General features: G+C 40.8%; 1 protein-coding gene across 12 annotated transcripts in view; it reads left to right on the plus strand.

The window, feature by feature from the left end:
• The window catches only part of P2RY8 (P2Y receptor family member 8), a 55116-nt gene that overhangs the window by 17952 nt on the left and 19059 nt on the right, over positions 1-18105 (plus strand). For 5 of the 12 annotated variants that reach the window (XM_038144179.1, XM_038144169.1, XM_038144197.1 and 2 more), the window contains one exon: positions 9626-9711. The gene's annotated coding sequence lies outside the window, so the exon portion shown is untranslated. The other 7 variants (XM_038144189.1, XM_038144226.1, XM_038144216.1 and 4 more) reach the window with 5 other exon arrangements.

The following is an 18105-nucleotide window of genomic DNA, read 5'->3' on the forward strand; positions in this document are numbered from 1 at the left end:
GAAGAACCAGGTGGCCTTTGTCAGCAGAGTGACTGCAGCAGTGGACAAGGGAAGAGATGTTGTCTGACTTTTGTAAGGTCTTTGACATGGTCCCTTCCTACATCCTTTCTCTCTAAGCTGGAGAGAGAGGGACTCAAAGGGTTGATTATCCAGAGGAGTAGGAATTGGTTGGCATTGCCCAAATCTGTGTCCCTAGTAACACAGCTTTGACCAAAGCCTTGCCCATACTGATTTCAGTTGGTTAGTCCCTGGGAGTTTCAAGGCATGATCCCTGAAACTGAGACCCAAGAATATGTCTGCTTTGGTTGGCGTGACTTTACTGGCATCTCCTGAGAACTATGGGGCAGACACCCAAGACAGAGTTAAGTTCTTGGGCAACACTCAATTCCTTCTACCATGAGAGTGTGGAGGGATCCCTGCTTTCTGCAGGACCACAGAAATTTGTCTCTTGAGCTGACCCCCACTTTGAGAAGGCTTCAGAGCAATGGGGGATGCAGCCAGGTCTGCCTGCTCTTAGGGGCTCAGCTCAGACAGGTGCCTGGAAAATGGCGACTACTGACTACATTTTCTCCCAACCCAAGTTACCTTGGGTAAATTTATCATCACTCTTCTTGTCTCTGTCTGAGGGAAAGTTCCCTCTGTGAAATGCAGTAACCTGATAGGCCAAGGTCATGGATCTTGCCTCCTTCTAACACTTCTCTCACAGAATTAACACCTGAGATTCCCAGTCCTGAGTCTAGGCCTTAGGCTGAAATTGAGATGCCTTTTTTTTTTTTTTAATGACAAATGACAAACAGAATTGGACTTTACACAACTGGAGGAAAAATACTTCCAGTGACTAAACACTAGGTAAGAAGTTCTGATCCCAGCACTTTTTCTTTCATCCTCCTTTACAATGACTGGAAAATTAAGGGAGACTCATTTATGTAGGGATAACACTCTGAAATAAAAATAAGAGCAAGGGGAAGTCACTTTTAAAGACTGACTGACTATCAGGATTATCAAACTGAAATCTGCCTTGTATGGGTTAGGCAGACCAGCAGTCTGTCAGCAAACATGCAATTTTCTGAACTATTTCAAAGGCAGTTAAAGGTTTTCTCAAAGCTGAGTCAATTCAAGCTAAGGCTCTAGCTGCTTCATGCTGTGCAGGTGGATTTATTCACACTGAGCTTTTGAACCATCACAATGGAGACAGTGATCAAAACAGCAATGACAGAGTGATTAGAACCTTAAAAACACCACCATGGTGAGGATCAGAGATAAAAATCTCATTAATTTCAACTACATCAAGAAACAACTTTATTTTGTGCTGATTAAATTTTTAATTTCAGTCCAGAGGCATTTTTTCATTTGAGATTTTCTTTTTTCTAAAAATGCTTTTAGGGAGTCTAGGGACAGCTAGCTTCACAGGAGTGCTGTGAGGTGGCAGCTACAGACCTGGAAACAGAGCTCTGGTGTTTCACAAAGTGGGGTTTCATTTCAGCTCCAGGAAACTGAGACACCTCTTGGTTCTCATTACAAGCATTACTTCCCTCTCAGGAGCAGTCGCCAGTCACTGGACCACAGATTTATTTTGCACTGAGAGAATTTCAATATTTTGTACAACATCGTATAGGAAAGAAAAATGCTGCATCTGAACTTGCACTCTGATGCATGCCACAATGCATCTGATGAGCCTGGTTATTCCTGATTTGGTGGCTGTGCCCCCTGCTTCATCCTACCTAAAGGCTTTTCCCCCTTTTCTCTGCTCCCTTTCTTCTCCATCCCCCTTGCACATCACAGAGTATTAACTCTCCTCTACCATCTGTCATCACTCTTTCTCTATTCCTTCATAGACTTTTTCTCACCCCTTGCTTGCCATAAGGTCAAATTCACCTGAAACTTTGCTGCAAGAAAAACATATGCCAGGAGTCTGCTTTGGAGAATCCCTCCGGTTATGCATAGAAACCAAGAGGAAAGTGTGAGTGTGTTTGGAGGGAGAGGAGATATTGGGACTCTGAAGTCTTGAGACAGTTTGTTTCAGAGGTGTGACCAGGACACTCACCTCAGTGTAAAAAGTAGGAAGTTTCCCTGGCTATGGTAGAACAGATCTAGTTGGACCCAAAAGGCTCTGCAGTCCAGTGACTGAAACGCTCCCCCAGAGGATGGAAGGCCCATCTCAAACAAAGCAAAGACCCATATCATGTGCCACTACCATTGCCACTCAATTAGGCAGCAGCTCTCATTTATATGACATAAATTTCCTATGCTGAAATGAAAAGATGTCAGTTTGAAAACACTGACGTGAACTTTCTCACTTTGAGTTTTTTTTTCCCATTCATTTGCTCTTGGTCAACATTACACAAACCTGCAGTTTGGGGGTTGAATAACTGACAAAATGTTTTGACCCCTGAAGGCTGTGACATTGGGCAAGGAGCCAGGTCACATCTCATGTGCAAGGAAGAACTGTTAAGTACAAGTTCTTTCTACCATACTACCCCTCCATGGGCCTCGAACATCTGTAATGAATCTAACTAGAAGTAATTGGCTGAGATATCTGCTAATTCCTTAAGAACTGATAGGAATGCCTCCTTTCTGGAAAGCTCTACAGGTGATTTCATGTTAGCACTAAAATGAACAATCAGTCATAACTGAGGACTGGAATTTCTTCAGATGTGTAATGGCATCATAGCACACAGGTCAACAGCATTGGGCAAAAAAGAGTTTTGCCACCTGGACAATGAGCACCAAAATCATGTATTCTGTCTGCCATGTATTCTGTCTTTCCTATCACTCTTGGCATCACAACTCAGTTCTGAGTTCTGAGAGTGGGTGGGTGTTACACAGATTGGAGATAATCAGATTGGTTCTGAGCCAGGGGTCTCCTCATTCTTTTCACTGGTTGCCTGCCTGCCTGCCTGCCTGCCATTCATTCCTTTTAAAAAATCTCACCTTGCTATGGGACAATTCATGCCATGGTTATCTCACCTGCCTAGAATGGACCAAGCACCTGAGCCCTGGAGATCTGCTCAAGACCTCCTAGCGCTGGATGACAGAGAAGCAGAAGTTCTCATAAAACTCTTCTCCTTTCCTTCACCTTTGCTATGATACAGGATATATTCCCCAGACCCTTTTTCCTCCCTCTCCGTTCTGCTTGTCTTCCTTCCACAGATCAGGGACTCCTTCTCTAACCTGCCACCTTCTCTCACTTCCATACAGATTTACTATTCTTCCATCTTCTCACTCCCAAATCACAGGACTTCTTTTTGGAAGTTGCCTACTGTCACACTCCCATATCACTGTACTTACAGACCTCCCACCACCACCTGTGCAAGCTGCTGATCTCTTTGTGTCCCAGTGCATCTAAAGCTGAGCTCCAACCAGAGCTGCACAGCTCAGCTCAAGCTGAGATGAGGAACCCCTTGGGAAGGTGGAATGACAGCTTGCATCTCTCTTGTTTTCATGTCACTGCTAACATTGTGCCATGTCCTCCCACTGTTAGACCTTCCTCTGCTTATGGAATGACAGGCTAGGTTTATCAGAGAGACCCCCAAAGCAGGTCCTGTATTTAGCCTGCAATTCTGCATTCCTCCAGACCCTCCTCAGCTGCAGAAGAGTATCCAGTGTTTGCTTCTCTGGGAATAGCATTGCTGTTAATGAATGATAACGTTCAGCCTTAGTGCAGCTCCCCAAAACCGTTTATTTTTTCTCTTTTTACTATGCAAAGGGTTGGTATGGCCTGAGGCTGGGTAGCCCTCAGAGCCTTCTGCAAATCAGATCCCCATCTGCATCTGCTTCCTCCGGGCTCCAGGAACCAGAGGCACATTCAGGTCAACCTCAAGGCTGTTGCAGATTGACTGTAGAGGAAGACCTCTGCACTGGAAAGATACTGAGGAGCTGTCTAACATCACTTAAAAAAAAAAAAAGTCCAAAATGCTACCAGACTAGTCTAAAATATCTTACACAAAAGTCATGTCCCTGTCTCCCGGGAGAACACAGTTGAATTGCAGGTTTTTTACCAACAAAGACCGGAACCCAAATACTCACAGACTGCTTGAAACAGCTCCAGGGAAGACTCTCTAAACTCCAGAGGCTGCTGAGCTCAGTGAGAAGCTAAATGTGGATTCTACCCAAAGGAAGCTCACCCATAAATATTCACATTGTTACTCATAATCATTCTGAAAGACATGAGCAGTCTTTAGAGGAATGCTTTCTTAGCACTTAATTGCTTTCTGAGGAAATTTTAGCATGGCCAAATGAACATTATCAAATTGATTACCTTGTAGAAGTAGTTTATTTAATTATTAAATAATTTTCTTTTCATTATACTATGTTATGATATATCACAGTATATTGTACCGTAGCATTAATTAATAGTATACTCATTATAATACTCCAGGACTGTAGAATTTAATAGTTTTTTTTGCCAAAAGTACATGCTGGGTCTTTTCATTCTGAAAATTTCTTTCCTCAGTTTTAGAGAGAAAAGCTTCTTTAAAAATGGTAGTGAATTAAAAGTTGCAAAATATTAATTATTTGTAGCCTTAAGGATCAAAAAGTTGAAAATAAAAAGCTCTATTTCTAGCCTGCTATATTTGAACTTAAAGAGGATTGTTTAAAAAAATAACAGCCAAAGAAGCAAATCAAATCTCATTATTTGGAGGAGGTTTTAGGGGGTTCAATTTAATATATTTTGTACTCTTTGAGACTATGAGAGTGAACCTCCTTCCTGTTTACCTGTGGGCTCATGGTGAGAATACTGACAGTTGGTTTCAATTTTTTATATGTGGAAGTGAGAGGAGTCAAAGCAAGAACTTGAGTCTCCATTCTGCAACTGTCTTCAAACCAAAATGCCCTGGTGTTTCTGCATACAAAGCCACAGCATCAATAGCCATAGCTTGAGGAGTCGCAAAAATGTTTTGTCCTCCATTCCAAGACAGCACTAAGCATCTGCTCAGATCTAGGACCTTGAGTATCCTCATTCTTTTTGTGGTGTACTGTAAAAGGATAAACTTCCAGGTGCAGACCAGCCTCATCAGTGTCTTGTAGGAGCATGCCTCTTGAGTTTTTGTTACTGGAAATAATCATTAGGAAAACAAAGGTAAAACTTTACTTGCAGAGAATAAGGATTTTTCCTGTTTTTATGAAGTCTTGATTGCTTTAAAAAAATAATGTGAGCATGTATATATCTATATAACAGAGGAAACTCTTATTTGGATGTTAAAATTCTCAGATAAAGAATCTTGAAAAGGTCTTTTTCTTTCCGCTGCCTGTATTCAAGAGTGCCTTGAATGACAAACTGTGGTGTAGACATCTACAGCGCAAATGCCCAGAGCTGGGCAAGACAACCCCATCCCTGTCTCAGAAGACCCCAACATGAGGTCTCTCCACAGGCTTAGAAGCCCAGCTGCCACCTTGGGTTCTGTATGGAGGTGTCCACTCCCAAAAGTAGCTCGTGCTCTTGTGGGCAGCAGGCCTTTAATAGCTTTCAGGCTGGTGGGTGTTTGTAAGCTCAGTCTCAGAAATGCCTTTTAGTCGAACATATACATTTAGGCAAGGAAAACAGAGGGGTTTTACATGCAGAGGACTAACTCCTGATACTCCAGGATGCCTGACTTTCAGCTGGAGACCCTCAGTGTATAAAAGTATCATACACATGTATATGAAATGCTTGTCCAGGCTGTAATGGATGCCACTCCATCAAACCACCTTGTTTTTTACCTTGCTCTCTTGGGCACCACAACACTGAATTAATGATGAGAATGTTGCTCCACTGCTCTAGACCTCTTCTGTAAATGAGAGTTGGGAGGTCAAGCCATTACTCTAGGTCATTTCTGCATTTCATTACTTAAGCATCACTCAACAGAAAAATATATTTGGTCACAGCAGAAGACACTGCAGTTTTTCTCTTTCATAGAGGTGATCAGTATCTTCTCCTCTGGCCACCTTGCATATTCTCAGCATGAAACAGAAATCATGTGTAGGGCAGAGCATTCATTACCAAACTGCACTGGAACTGTACTTGAAAGACTTCGAAGTAAGGAAGGAGTTAATAGTTGCAAAACAGTCATTTCCTGAGTCCTCTGGTTGGATGAGTAAAAACTTTCAACTATTTCTATTTCTTCTGTTTCATTTAAGAGGCTTTCAAGGTGCACTGTACCTCTCAGACCAGGTAAGGAGTACATCTTTTCACTTCTTGATTGTTTATTCATAATAGTTTCTCAGAGGAGCCAGACTCAGTCAAGACTGGTTTTTCTCCCTGCTATTATTTACATCTGAAGCGAGAATGAAGTTCTTTACAATCCAAGAAGTACATTTGTCTCTTTGTGCCAGATGACTGTGAGCTGTAGAAATAAATGAAGAACTATATGGCTTAATAATGGAGCGAAGACAATTAAGAAATTATGTTGCACATACTTAGAAGTCAGAATTATTACAGCAAATACTGCAGTAAAAGAGAAATAAGACGCATCACCAGTTTTAAGGAGTTCACTCTGCAGGAACCACGAAGAAAATAAGGAGTTCTCAGGTACAGTTTGCTTTAGTGAGGAGAGTAGTAAAAATCATAGCATGTCTTCAACTCTGATTTTAAAAAGAGGAAAAATGAGCTTCTACATATTGGGGACAGAAAAAAAAATCAAACCCAGATAATTTTGGACCAGTTTTAATTGTAAATCTGGACCTGATATCTTTAGCTACTGCAGAGTCATGTACTGTACTCATCCTGAGACTGCTCCGGTGGTTTACAACAGCCCAACATACACACAGAAGTGACTGTGGAACAATGTCATAAAATGATACAATTTCATCAGGGTCTTTTGATGCATAAAAGCTGAACTCAGACAGACAGGCACCAGAAGAAAGTGCCACAACACAGTGCACTTTAGCATACAGCATTTGTTGCTTCTTAATAGATAAAGAGAGGGATTATTTGTGTGAAAACCTTTTTGTTTTGTTTAATAGTTCAGAAACAAGCATAAATAGCCATCTGTGGGGAAGTTATTGTAATAATGTGCTGTCATCGTGTCACCATACAGAAAGGGAAATTGTACGTGCCATGCTGATCCCTGAGTAAAATCATACACTGCTATGGCATTTGTGGGCTTTTTTAAGATGCAGGGGTTTTTTTTTGCATTTGTGGGTTTTTAAGTCTTTGCTTGTTATCAGTTTTAATGTTTGGATATATTGACTTCTTGAATGTTTGCTTTAATCACTTTCTGGATTTTGTACATAGTCAGGAGAACCTAGTTAGGACTTTTAACAGCATTGGTTTGATTCAGACACAAAATTTCCATCCATGCTGGGACTTCATTCCTAAATAATTTCTACTTTACTTGTAAAATTGCTGTTAGAGTAGCGATTGGACCTCTGTAATGAATTTCATGCTCAACAGACTCAATGATCCACATGAAGTTTTGTCACTGCATCTACAGATGGGGACTTCATATGAATCTCAGCTGGTGCCAGATTTGTGTCCTGGTTTTTGCAGCTGCCCCATGCCGGCAATCTGATCAAGAACCTCAGTCTTCCCTTGCAAACAGCTGTGTCAGTTTAGAAACCACCAGAGAGCATGTCACCGTTCTGCTAGGGAAAAGTCTATAGCAGGGGTGGAAGCAGTTGCATCAGCCTTAGTCTTAGTTTGAACATCAGCGCTAAGCAATTTGCTGTTCCTTACAGGTCTGTATGGCCTTAGTTGGTAAATACTTGCAGCCTATGCCATAGTTTGCTGAAGGAAAGGTGGCTAAGGTGTGCCTACAGTTCTGCAGTCACATTTCCCAGTTACTATATTGGCACAGCTCAAGGGGAAGTGCTCAGCAGCTTTGTGTGGGAAGAGCAAACAGAACCCAGGCATCCCCTGTCAACCAGCATCTTACCCACTGCTTGTGTGTTCACCTTCTGTCTTGCAGCATGGGTTTGGGTTCAACTCAGATGCATCTGCCCGTGCAGATAATTAGGCTTTCACTGATGAATGTTAGTGCAGAAAAGGCCAGCTCAGGTGATATAAAATGTTTGCTGTCAGTGCTCTCTTTCAGCATCAGTAGCTTTGTTTGATGTGGGAAAAGGGTGCACTCCTCTGTCGGAGGGTGAAGTATGTTATGTATAGCGGTTAGTGTAACAGCACTGAAAACAAACAAATAGCAGAAAGGTCATTCCTTGTATGGCAACTTTGGTCTGCCACAATAACTGCTGTGTTCTGGTCAAGTGGCAAGAAGGGAGAAACCCAGACACAACTCAGCCACAAGTTATTTTGTGGTAGACTCCCCTGTCCTGCTCAAAAATGAAGGCACGCCAAGATTGTGTCACCACGTGTCTAAAATGTGTGCTGGTGTTGTGCACATGTATTGCCACTTACAAACTTCACATTTGCAGTTTCCAGATAAAAAGTTGTTTTGAAACGGAACTTCAGGGGGTTTCGCTGCTCACAACTGATGTTTGCAAAGCTTTCAGTTGGACAGAAGGGAGGTTTTCTTATCAGACATATTTATTGACTGGTTCCATGCTCTTCACAGCATTCAAAAGGAGCTTGAAAACATAGCTCTCCTCTGAAAAGTGACATTACAGAAATGACATTACAGTTGGGACCTTGACTACTGGCTCAAGAATTCCTGGATGAAATGAGCTCTATTTATAATTAAATGTCTGTGGGATTGTTGTTTTGGCTTGATTATTCTTACTGCCAGCTCTCAAATGGAAAATCAAGCTAGGCTCTTAGGCTTACTATTTATACAGGAAATCTGAGAGGGACTCAGCCTGAGGGTTAAGGTTTTTACTTAAAATAGGTTTTCAATGGGTAATATAATCCAAGTTTTGTCTAAATTTTGTTGCTAATCAAACAGAAATATCCCACAGGATTAATTTTCTTTGAATCAGGTAATGTCAGTTTGATCCAGTCTCTTTTCATATGTTTTTGATTGGAAGCCTTCTGTCCTTACTGAAATTTTCCATTGGTAATCTTATTTTTCAGTGCTGATGAACATTTAACTAAAGCTAAATATCAGAGAAAGAGAGAAAAAAAATCTGTGTATGCTTCATGCAACAGCTCAATAATTAAATACTGGGGTTTAGCTGTCATTGATATCCTAACAGAGAGATTCTGCCTTTTTACACACAGACTGATGAGGGTCCAAGAGTTGTTCAGGCTGGGGCCAAGTATCAGTAAGTTTGATCATCAAGAGCTACACATTTTTGTCATATTTTCACACTACTGCATGAAGAATTCAGGCTCAACAGCTGGTGAATTGAAAATCCCTGCTCTCCCCACTGCTGACTAAATCTTGAAATAAGAACAGAAATTACACCTTGCTATGGTCATGAAGAAGCAGCTAGGGCTACTTACTGTGAGATATCCTGCACCTGATTCACATCTGCACAAATGAGAAGGGAAAATAGCAAACCAACAAGAAGTATGTGCTCTTTTATCTTCTCTTAATCTTCAGAGGTCTCTATTCTGAAGCATTAGTAGTCCTGCATAGGTATGTTTTACAGCTAGTGAACCATATATTTAAGGCTGTGAAAGAAAATAGAAAATGTTATCAATGCTTGTCACCATCATCACCATCACTGTTTGTAATTATCTTTAGATTTGTCCTCCTCTTTTTTTTTTTTTTTTTCCCCTAAAAGATTTCTTGTTTGTTCCTCTCTGCAGATCTTACTCATAGAGGAAATCTGATCTGCTGCAGCAAGGAAACCTCAGCAGTGAGATGGCGAGACAAATTCCTTAGGGAGCTGCCTGTAAGTCTGGTCAACATTTAAGATGAAAAGTTTTGCATTTTCTTTGCCAGGATGTTACATGCAGAGTTAGCTGTATGAGGCAACCGCTGAGGCAGTAAGGGAATATTCAGGAACACAAGCTTTGAGTAAACACAAAGGCAGAAATAATCTTGTTAGGATATTTTCTTTCTTCCCTGCCTCCCCCCCCCCCCCCCCCCCAAAACTTCTAAAACCATGATTAGTCTTTGAGACTCACTAAATCATGCCAAATTGAAGTCCTGTTCTCCAGAATCCTGGATACACTGAATAGACCCCACTTTAGGGCTACAATGCTTCAGCAGTTGAAAGCTGTGAGAACACGCCTTTTGTACTTTTGTTGCTTCACCTTGAGACAGTCAAGCAGTGCAGGGATCAAAGGGAAATCCTCCTGGAACACAGGCAGTAGTGAGAGACAGGGTAGGAAACTGTGGATAAGTAAGCAGGGAAATGGTGAGGATGAGACCAAAAAAAGGAAAACTGGTAGTACAAACTTGGGGTAGGTGAGGACAGAGGGTGGGATCTGGAGAGCAGTTAACAGGAGGAAGAGAGACTTTGGGTTACCTGCTGATGATGATAAAAGTGGTTTTGTAGAGGACAGCAAGGTGTGATTCTTTCCCCCAAATACTCAGGAGAAACCACTGAAATACCAGGTCTCAGAAACATAGAAGTAAATCTTGGAGGCAGCACAGGTGTGTCTGCACCCTCTAGTGGGCTACAGAAAATTATTTTACCCAGCAGAAAATTACATTACACAGAATATGCTTTTACCCAGCAGTAACTTTCAACTTCATTTGCTGGGACCAGTCATATCCTGATCTTTAGCATATTTGACACACCTGTAATAACTGTTTTCAGCTTCCATAACGTGATGGCTGCATCCGAACTTCTTTTTCTAGGATTGTCTTTTGCCTGTCGTAACTCCTGAACTGTACAAGAAGTTGATTGTGGCTCAGAATTGTTTGAGGGAGTGTGTGACAAAACCATCTGGTTTGAGACTGGCTGGTGTGAGACAAAACCATGCCGGAACTGTAACAGCCCAGCAGTTGAACTTCATGATGTGAGCACTGTTCTGACAGTGCTAAATTTACTAATATTGACATATTTTACATGTAGTAAAATCTCCCTTGTGCAGGTGGTCTGCACTCCTCAGAGTCCTAAGGGTAAATATTACAGAATAATACTTCAGAACAAAAAAATCAATGAACAGCCTGTTTAGTGAGAGACCGTTTCCTGTCTCATTGCTCAGCTCTCATCTACTTGCTGCTGGAGGACATATTCTAACTGAGATGTAGAACTACAGGAAAAAGCAAAGCAGCTTTGTGATCTTAGTGACTGAATAATGTTCTGGGAAATATGATTCTGCCACTAATTCTACCTGGAAGTAGATGCTGATAAAAGCTTTTGTGATGGTCACAAAAAGTAGTATGTTGATAAAAGCTTTGTGATGGTCACCTTTTTAAGAAAAGGATACATGTGAAATGCCTGAAATGGAGCTAGGATGGAACTCCAGAGCTTCAGCTCTGAACAGGGAAAATTCTGATGCAGTCTCTGACTACTGGGGGATTAAACCATAGTAGTTGCATCTTATAACACAAGATAGCAGAATTTAAGATACTTAGAGACAAAAATAGAGAAGATATCCATTAGCAATTATAATAAAAAATGGATTTTGACAGGTCTGAGAAAGATGGTCTGGTACCACCAAGGAGAATGCTTAAAGAATTTCAGCGAAACTGTTTCTTCTTTGCATTTACAGATACTTGCTTTTCAAAAGGTAAAAGAGTAGGAAATAATATAATTCCTCCTCTAGAGCATGCTCCTAGGATAAAGAGTGTGCACATTCAACTCTATTATTTGGAAAGTATTTAAAGGCTTATCCACCTCCTTCCTAGGTAGTATGCTAGAACTATGGGCTGGGCTGAATTGCAGCCAGCCAGTAGAAGCTGGAACAGCAAGCAAAAGAGGACAAAAGAGGTCAGAAGCCTGAAATACCATTCAGCTGGAAAGCTAAAGACCTTATCTCAAGTCTTGTCTTCAGAGACAGTTTCACAGTAATCATTGGATAACTCCAAAGGCCAAAGAGTAGATTCGAGGCCATATGCACTTAATTGATGGCTGCCTTTGTCACTAGACTAGAGAATCTCTTGCCCTCCTTCACAGTGCTTTCATCTTTTCCTGAGTTGTTGTATTGATAATTTTTTAGAGTGCATTTCTGATGTAAAAGATGGTCAGTAACCAGAAGCTTTGTGGCTAAAGCAATCTCCAGCTCAGATAATCTAACTCTCACGGTCAGACTTGGAGGGCAGCTCAAGGCATCTATTTCCTGAAATTAACCACTGCATTATTGTTCAGACAGGGAAGGGAAAGGAAGTGTTTTTCTTCTATCAACCATCTTAAAAAAATGTAGCAAATTATATTTAGGCCCCAGAAAGAAAAGGCAAGAGGGAATTTTAACAAAAGGAACTTTGGCAAAGAGGTTCAAGGCTCAGGTCTCCCTGTAGTTTCCCTGTGAGAGTATGTTCTGTGAGAATTACTATTTTTTCCCTCAATTTTTCACATTTTTAAGGCTCATCCTCTGTCTGCACTGGGTGATCTATGTGTGTGGGACGTGAAGTGTGCTGATGTCACACTGCTCCTGATAATTTTTCTGACTATTTCAGATCCCATTCTGAGACACCTAAGTCTTCACTGGTGCCTTCATCCTTCCACCCATGTGATGCTTATCTCACAGAGTTTGAAATTCTGTTTCAAATCTGGTTTCAAGGGGTTAAGCTTTCAGAAACAGGCACCAACTCTGAGATCCTAATTTTCAAATGCTTATTAAAAGATATCTGGATCTGACTTGCAGAGTTTTGAGTACTCGCAAATCCAGGTATGGTAAATAGAAATGTGGTTTTGAAACAGTAACATTTCATTTAATGCCAAATGCTCTTAGAAATCAGGTCCTAGGTAACTCAGGGCCTTCATTGCTCACATTCCTCTTTGTACTATGGGGTTAAATAATCTTTATATGCGAGGAAGGCTGCAAATAAGAATTTTGTAGGTGTTTCTGAAGCACTTTGATGCTACAACACTGGAGGTCATAAAAATGCCCAAAAATAAATTGTTTATTTAGTATTTAGGACAGGAGTTTAAACAGTGCATTTTACATAGGGCATAGCACCATTTATTGAACAATCAGGAGTAAAAAGTCTAAATTTTTCTGATAGGGCCTTTGGAAAATTGCTGGGAAGGCATTGGTTCCAACAGAAATCAAGTGGAAAAAGGCAAGTTTAAACATGTCCATTTTCAAGCCTGTGACCTGTAGAGTTTCTTGGCAACTCATTGAGTTCAGTTAGAATAGAGATAGAGAATCTTGACTGATTTCCTGTCTTCAGCTTGTTAACTTACACCATTTCACTAGTAGGATCATTCAGCTAAAAAGCAACCAGGGGAACCTGCTGATGAAATTCTGGCTCTCAAGATCTTCAGCTGTTTATTTATTCAGGCTTCTAGAACAGTAACCTTCCTGAGATAAATGGGCATTGTGAGCATTTCAACATGGAAGGAAAAGACACGACATTTTCATATGTGCACACACACACACCTTCCATTCCCCTCAGTCACATGTCTCTGTAAAGCTGCTGATCTCAGTTACACAGTGTTTAAACCCTCAGTGCACAGAGCAGAGCTGCTGGGGTCTTTAGAAATACATACTTAGTCAAAAAGTTTACAACCTCTCCATGATTGCAGCTACAAGAAGCGAGCTGCTAGCACATGGATGTGAGACTGAGTTAAACAGAAGCAAGATTAAGACCTTAAGCTGAACTAAGCACTGCCTTGCACATTGCATACATCTCCTTATCAGCCCAATTTGTGACCTAAATCTGTATATCCCTGTCACAGAAAATCACTGGAACTCAGTCTTTCACATGAAGATGCACCTTCTTGGTAACCCATTTTTCCTATGGGGCATAAACATGTCTTTAACACCTCTAAGAGGATAAAGAATGAAGTTTCCTGTTACGTGTCTGGCTTTTGCAAGCTCAGCAATTCTCAGCAGTGCAGATACATAATCTTAAAACTCAGTGTTAGTGGATAAAATAGCTTCACAAACTCATCACTGAGGTTTTTTATGGTGAAATGCATTTTAAATGTTTGACATTTAAAACCATATGTACTTGTGAAATTTTTTTTTTGAGCTTTTAAAATGAAATGTTTTCTACCAACAGCTCTTCTCTGAGAAACAGGACATGGCACAGTTTTAAATGTTGTAGTAGGCTGATAGGCTTGCTCAGCTCACATGCCTGTTCTGCTCATGTTTGTGGGCTGAGTACATAATTACCCCCACATGAGAGGGGCAGAGATCATAGCCAATGTGGATATCAATAGCAAATATGATAGGTCTACCCTGAGCTTGGAGATGTTTACACTGAGTGGGGTGGATTCTCAGCACTTCCCAGTTTTCACTGCTGCAGTATTGCAAAAACCAACTACAAACTCTCACGGCAGTGCCTGGGAATCACTTTGTTAAATATGGAGCACGAGTGGAAAGACTATTGCTGTGTCAGTCAGCAGCAGGAGAGCAGAGAGAGAAAGGAATCAATCATATTACAGTACAATCAGTTCCTTTGGTTGTGCCTGTTTTTCTGACTGCTCCAAGTTGTCTTTTGGACTGTAGTCATCAGTGTAGAAGGAAAAGGAGGTGGTCAGAAACAGAATTATTTAGGTTGGAGAAGGTCCTCAAGGTCATCGAGTGCAACCCTTAACCCAGCACTGCCAAGTCTGCCACTAAACCATGTCCTGAAGTGTCACATCTACACATCTTTTAAATACCTCCAGGAATGGTGACTCCACCATTTCCCTGGGCAGCCTGTTCCAATGCCTGACAACCCCTTCTGTGAAGGAATTTTCCTATTATTCAGTCTAAATCCCCCTTGGGTTTACAGGCCAACCTGAGTCCATTTCCTTTTTTCCTATCAGTTGTTACCTGGGAGAAAAGACCAACCCCCACCTGGCTCCAACCTCCTTTCAGGTGGTTGTAGAGTGATAAGTTCTCCTCTTTTCTTCAGACTCAACATGCCCAGCAGCCCCAGCTGTTCTTGTGCTCCATACTCCATTGTCCTTCTCTGTACATTTTCTAGCACATCAATGTCTTTCTTGCAGTAAGGGGCCATAAAACTGAAAATCTTTGCCATCTTCAAAAGCATATGTGATCACCTGGAGATTTGACTTGAGTCTCAAGTTTGAAATAAAAACTTCAGCGTTGCAGCTTGCCATTGCTAACAATTTTGTTGTTCACACTAACATGCTACAGAAGTTGTAAATGCTCCCCTGCCCACACCTACCACAGCAAAGTGAAAAAGTTCACACCCTCTATGTATCATCAGCTTAAATTTTTTAGTAAATCCAAAGAAGATAAGTAGGGATATGTTCACAAAGAACCAGCCTGAAATTCAAAGTGTGCCAGGTATTAGAAATAAAGCCATGCTTATATATTAAAGATGTTTTTGTGTCCAGCTATGGGCCCAAGAGAACTGAATGCTAGATGCTTTCACTTCCTTCAATCAAAGATAAGTATATGGTTTATTCATAAACTAGGTCTGTCACATGTTGAGTCAAGCAGGATTTGGTGTGGGATTTGCAGACTGATATTTGTATCCACAAGAAATACTTTGTCTTCTATTCTGAGCCACATTTTTCTTGTTTTGACCCCAGACAGAAAAAAGGGCTAAGTGAAAGGCATTTTGAACAGTTAGAATGAGACAGTGACACTGCCTGGCAAGGGGAGATAACACAAACATGTGTGGATCCACTGGCTCTGGAAACAGTAGAAAACATTGGTCTGTTTTCTTACTATGACTTACAGTGAAATAATATATAATGAATATTATTCTTATTGCCATTACGCACATCTACAACCTTCTCCTGAGTTGTTACGGCCATTACACACAGAAAACTATATGCAGTTGCACTAATCAGGAAAAGGAGCTAAAAAACATTAGGTGGAATTATAGATGTCTGAATTCCAGGCTTTCATCCAGCCAATTCACATTTTTTGAGAAAGAGAGAGAGGAGAAATATAGACTCATGTATAGAGGCCAAAGATCCTTTTCAAATAAAGCTGGACAGCAGCTGGGCTCAGTGGCTCTCTGGGTTTCATTTACATTCTTGCATCTATGTTAAGGATAAAGTAAACAAATGTGTGATACCTGTTCTGGCTGACAGTTGCCCAGGTCATTCCCTTCTGGATTCTCCCATATTACATCTTCCCCTACAGATGAGGCTACATGCTCACCCACAGACTTCATTTGTCTGGTAAGAAAGTGTACTGAAATATCAGTCTCTTACTTCTGAGTCCAAGCAGCCCACTCAGTTTCTGTGAATAGGGTTCATTGACTGACTCAGAGAAATAATTGCCTGGCCCAGCATCTCAGTGTAGGTTCTCTCTGTTGTCTCCAGCGTGCTCCACTGAGCCCTAGCCCTCACCTACCATTTCTGAAGCCCAGTGTCACTGTGCCCCTTTACTTTCTTCTGGGAGGGAGACAATAGATTCAGGCTGAGCTTTCTGCATGGACATTATTGTCTCAGGGCTGTCCTGCTCCTCCTCCTCCTCCTCCTACAGAGAAATGTGCTGTAGAGACTTGTGGGGGCTTATTTCCTTTTTTCAGATCTGAGCCAAAGCTTAAATCTCTTGATGTGTAGCCATCAAAGGCATCAAAGATAAATAACTCTCAGTAGTGCTGGTAAATAAATATCTTGCAGACTGTTACTGACTGCGTTACAGTTTCATGAACAGAGTTAAATGGGATTATATAAAAGCAGAAAGATAAGTTTGCAGTAATTAAACTTCAAAATAGTTTCAAACATCAAAATTATTTTTTTCAATTTTATCTATTTATTTTATTTTTATTTTACTCACATTTATTTCACTTGTGAAATTAATTAGTCCTAAACAATCCTTAATCTAAATCCTTTTCACAACTCACATTGGTGAGAAATTATGCCATAGATTTTGGCAAGGCCCTACACACAGACAATTGCAAATGACAGCACTTTTTTGAATACATCTGCAACGTCTTATGCATTAATTTTTTTTATATGTTAGAGCTACAAAGATTGTATTGCTGCTGAATCACTACATTCAATCATGATAAAAGACAAGAGTATTTCCCCAGTGGAGAAACAGCCAAATATGGTACCATTTTTTAAAAGCCAACAGAGCATTCTCAGATAAGAATTACAGAGTATGTAAATGTTCTTTGCAAATCAGTTTGTATTTATCTTTTTGACACTGACAGTCTCAGTGTCCTTTGTGGTAAACTTTACAAAGGGTTTTAATGTGCTTGTTCTGTTTTATATACTTTTGATCCACTCGTTCTCAAATTAAATAACAAGATAGAAGAAATTGTGCTACCCTACACTGAAAGGGTTTGGAAACCAACCTCTCTTCTCCTTATTAGAAATAATCCCTTCACTTCATGTTTTGGTCTGGTGGGTGAGAAAACTGTGCTTGTTTTTTTTGGCTAAAAGTGTAGTGTTTCCAATTCTGAAGTTCTAGCTGCAGTTTCCACTAGTTATGAACACCCACACCCCCAGGAAAATAAAAAAAAAAAAAAAAGGAAAACACCTGGTTTGGGGCTCTTCTGTGTTGTTTATACACTGTTCAAAATGTTATCAAGTATTTCTTAACCTTTTTCTTTGCTTAAAGCAGATTATTTCAACCACTACTTCCTTCTTTCTCCTCTCTTCCTCTTAACTCTTTAATAGAGGATCTCTATGTGTGCTTTTCTTCTTCATTTCCAGTCTATGAATAAGTTGATCTGTGCATCCTTCCAACCCACTGGGATTAGGAAAGCCAAGCAAACTTTAGGGTAGCTTTTCGTCAGAACAGCAAGACAGAGCTGAAGAGTTGACAACAGTTTGCTAGGAGTGGGGCAAGAGGTGGCTTCAGTCTCTTACCACTGAAAATCTTGTAGTCTTCCCATTCATCCTTCTGACTGTTTTATTTTGACAGCCTGCATCACAGATAGCATTGTATTGTCACCACAGAACGCTGAAAATTATCATCTGCTGCTTTCCTCAAATCTTGTCCTTCACACTGATGTACCCCCATGCCTCTCTGATAGGAGTTAGTCATGCCAGCAATGACAGGATGTCACAAGAGATAGCTGAGGTCTTGTGCTGGCACAAGAAGGTCTGATTTTCTCCGTGTTTGTCCTGTGAGCCTTGTTCTGTTAAAACATTAGGTTGGTCTTTGCTCTGAGGCCAGCCTGAGCCTTGTTGTAGCTCCATGAGCACAACTTTCATTCTCACTGAAGTCCTTTTCTCTGGCCTGCTTCCTAGGTATTTCCCTGTGTAATTGCCACCCTTGGCAGAAAATGTAGTCAGTGTAAG

The sequence above is a fragment of the Motacilla alba genome, chromosome 1 (genome assembly GCF_015832195.1).
Source record: "Motacilla alba alba isolate MOTALB_02 chromosome 1, Motacilla_alba_V1.0_pri, whole genome shotgun sequence".
In the NCBI taxonomy this organism is placed as follows: Eukaryota; Metazoa; Chordata; class Aves; order Passeriformes; family Motacillidae; genus Motacilla; species Motacilla alba.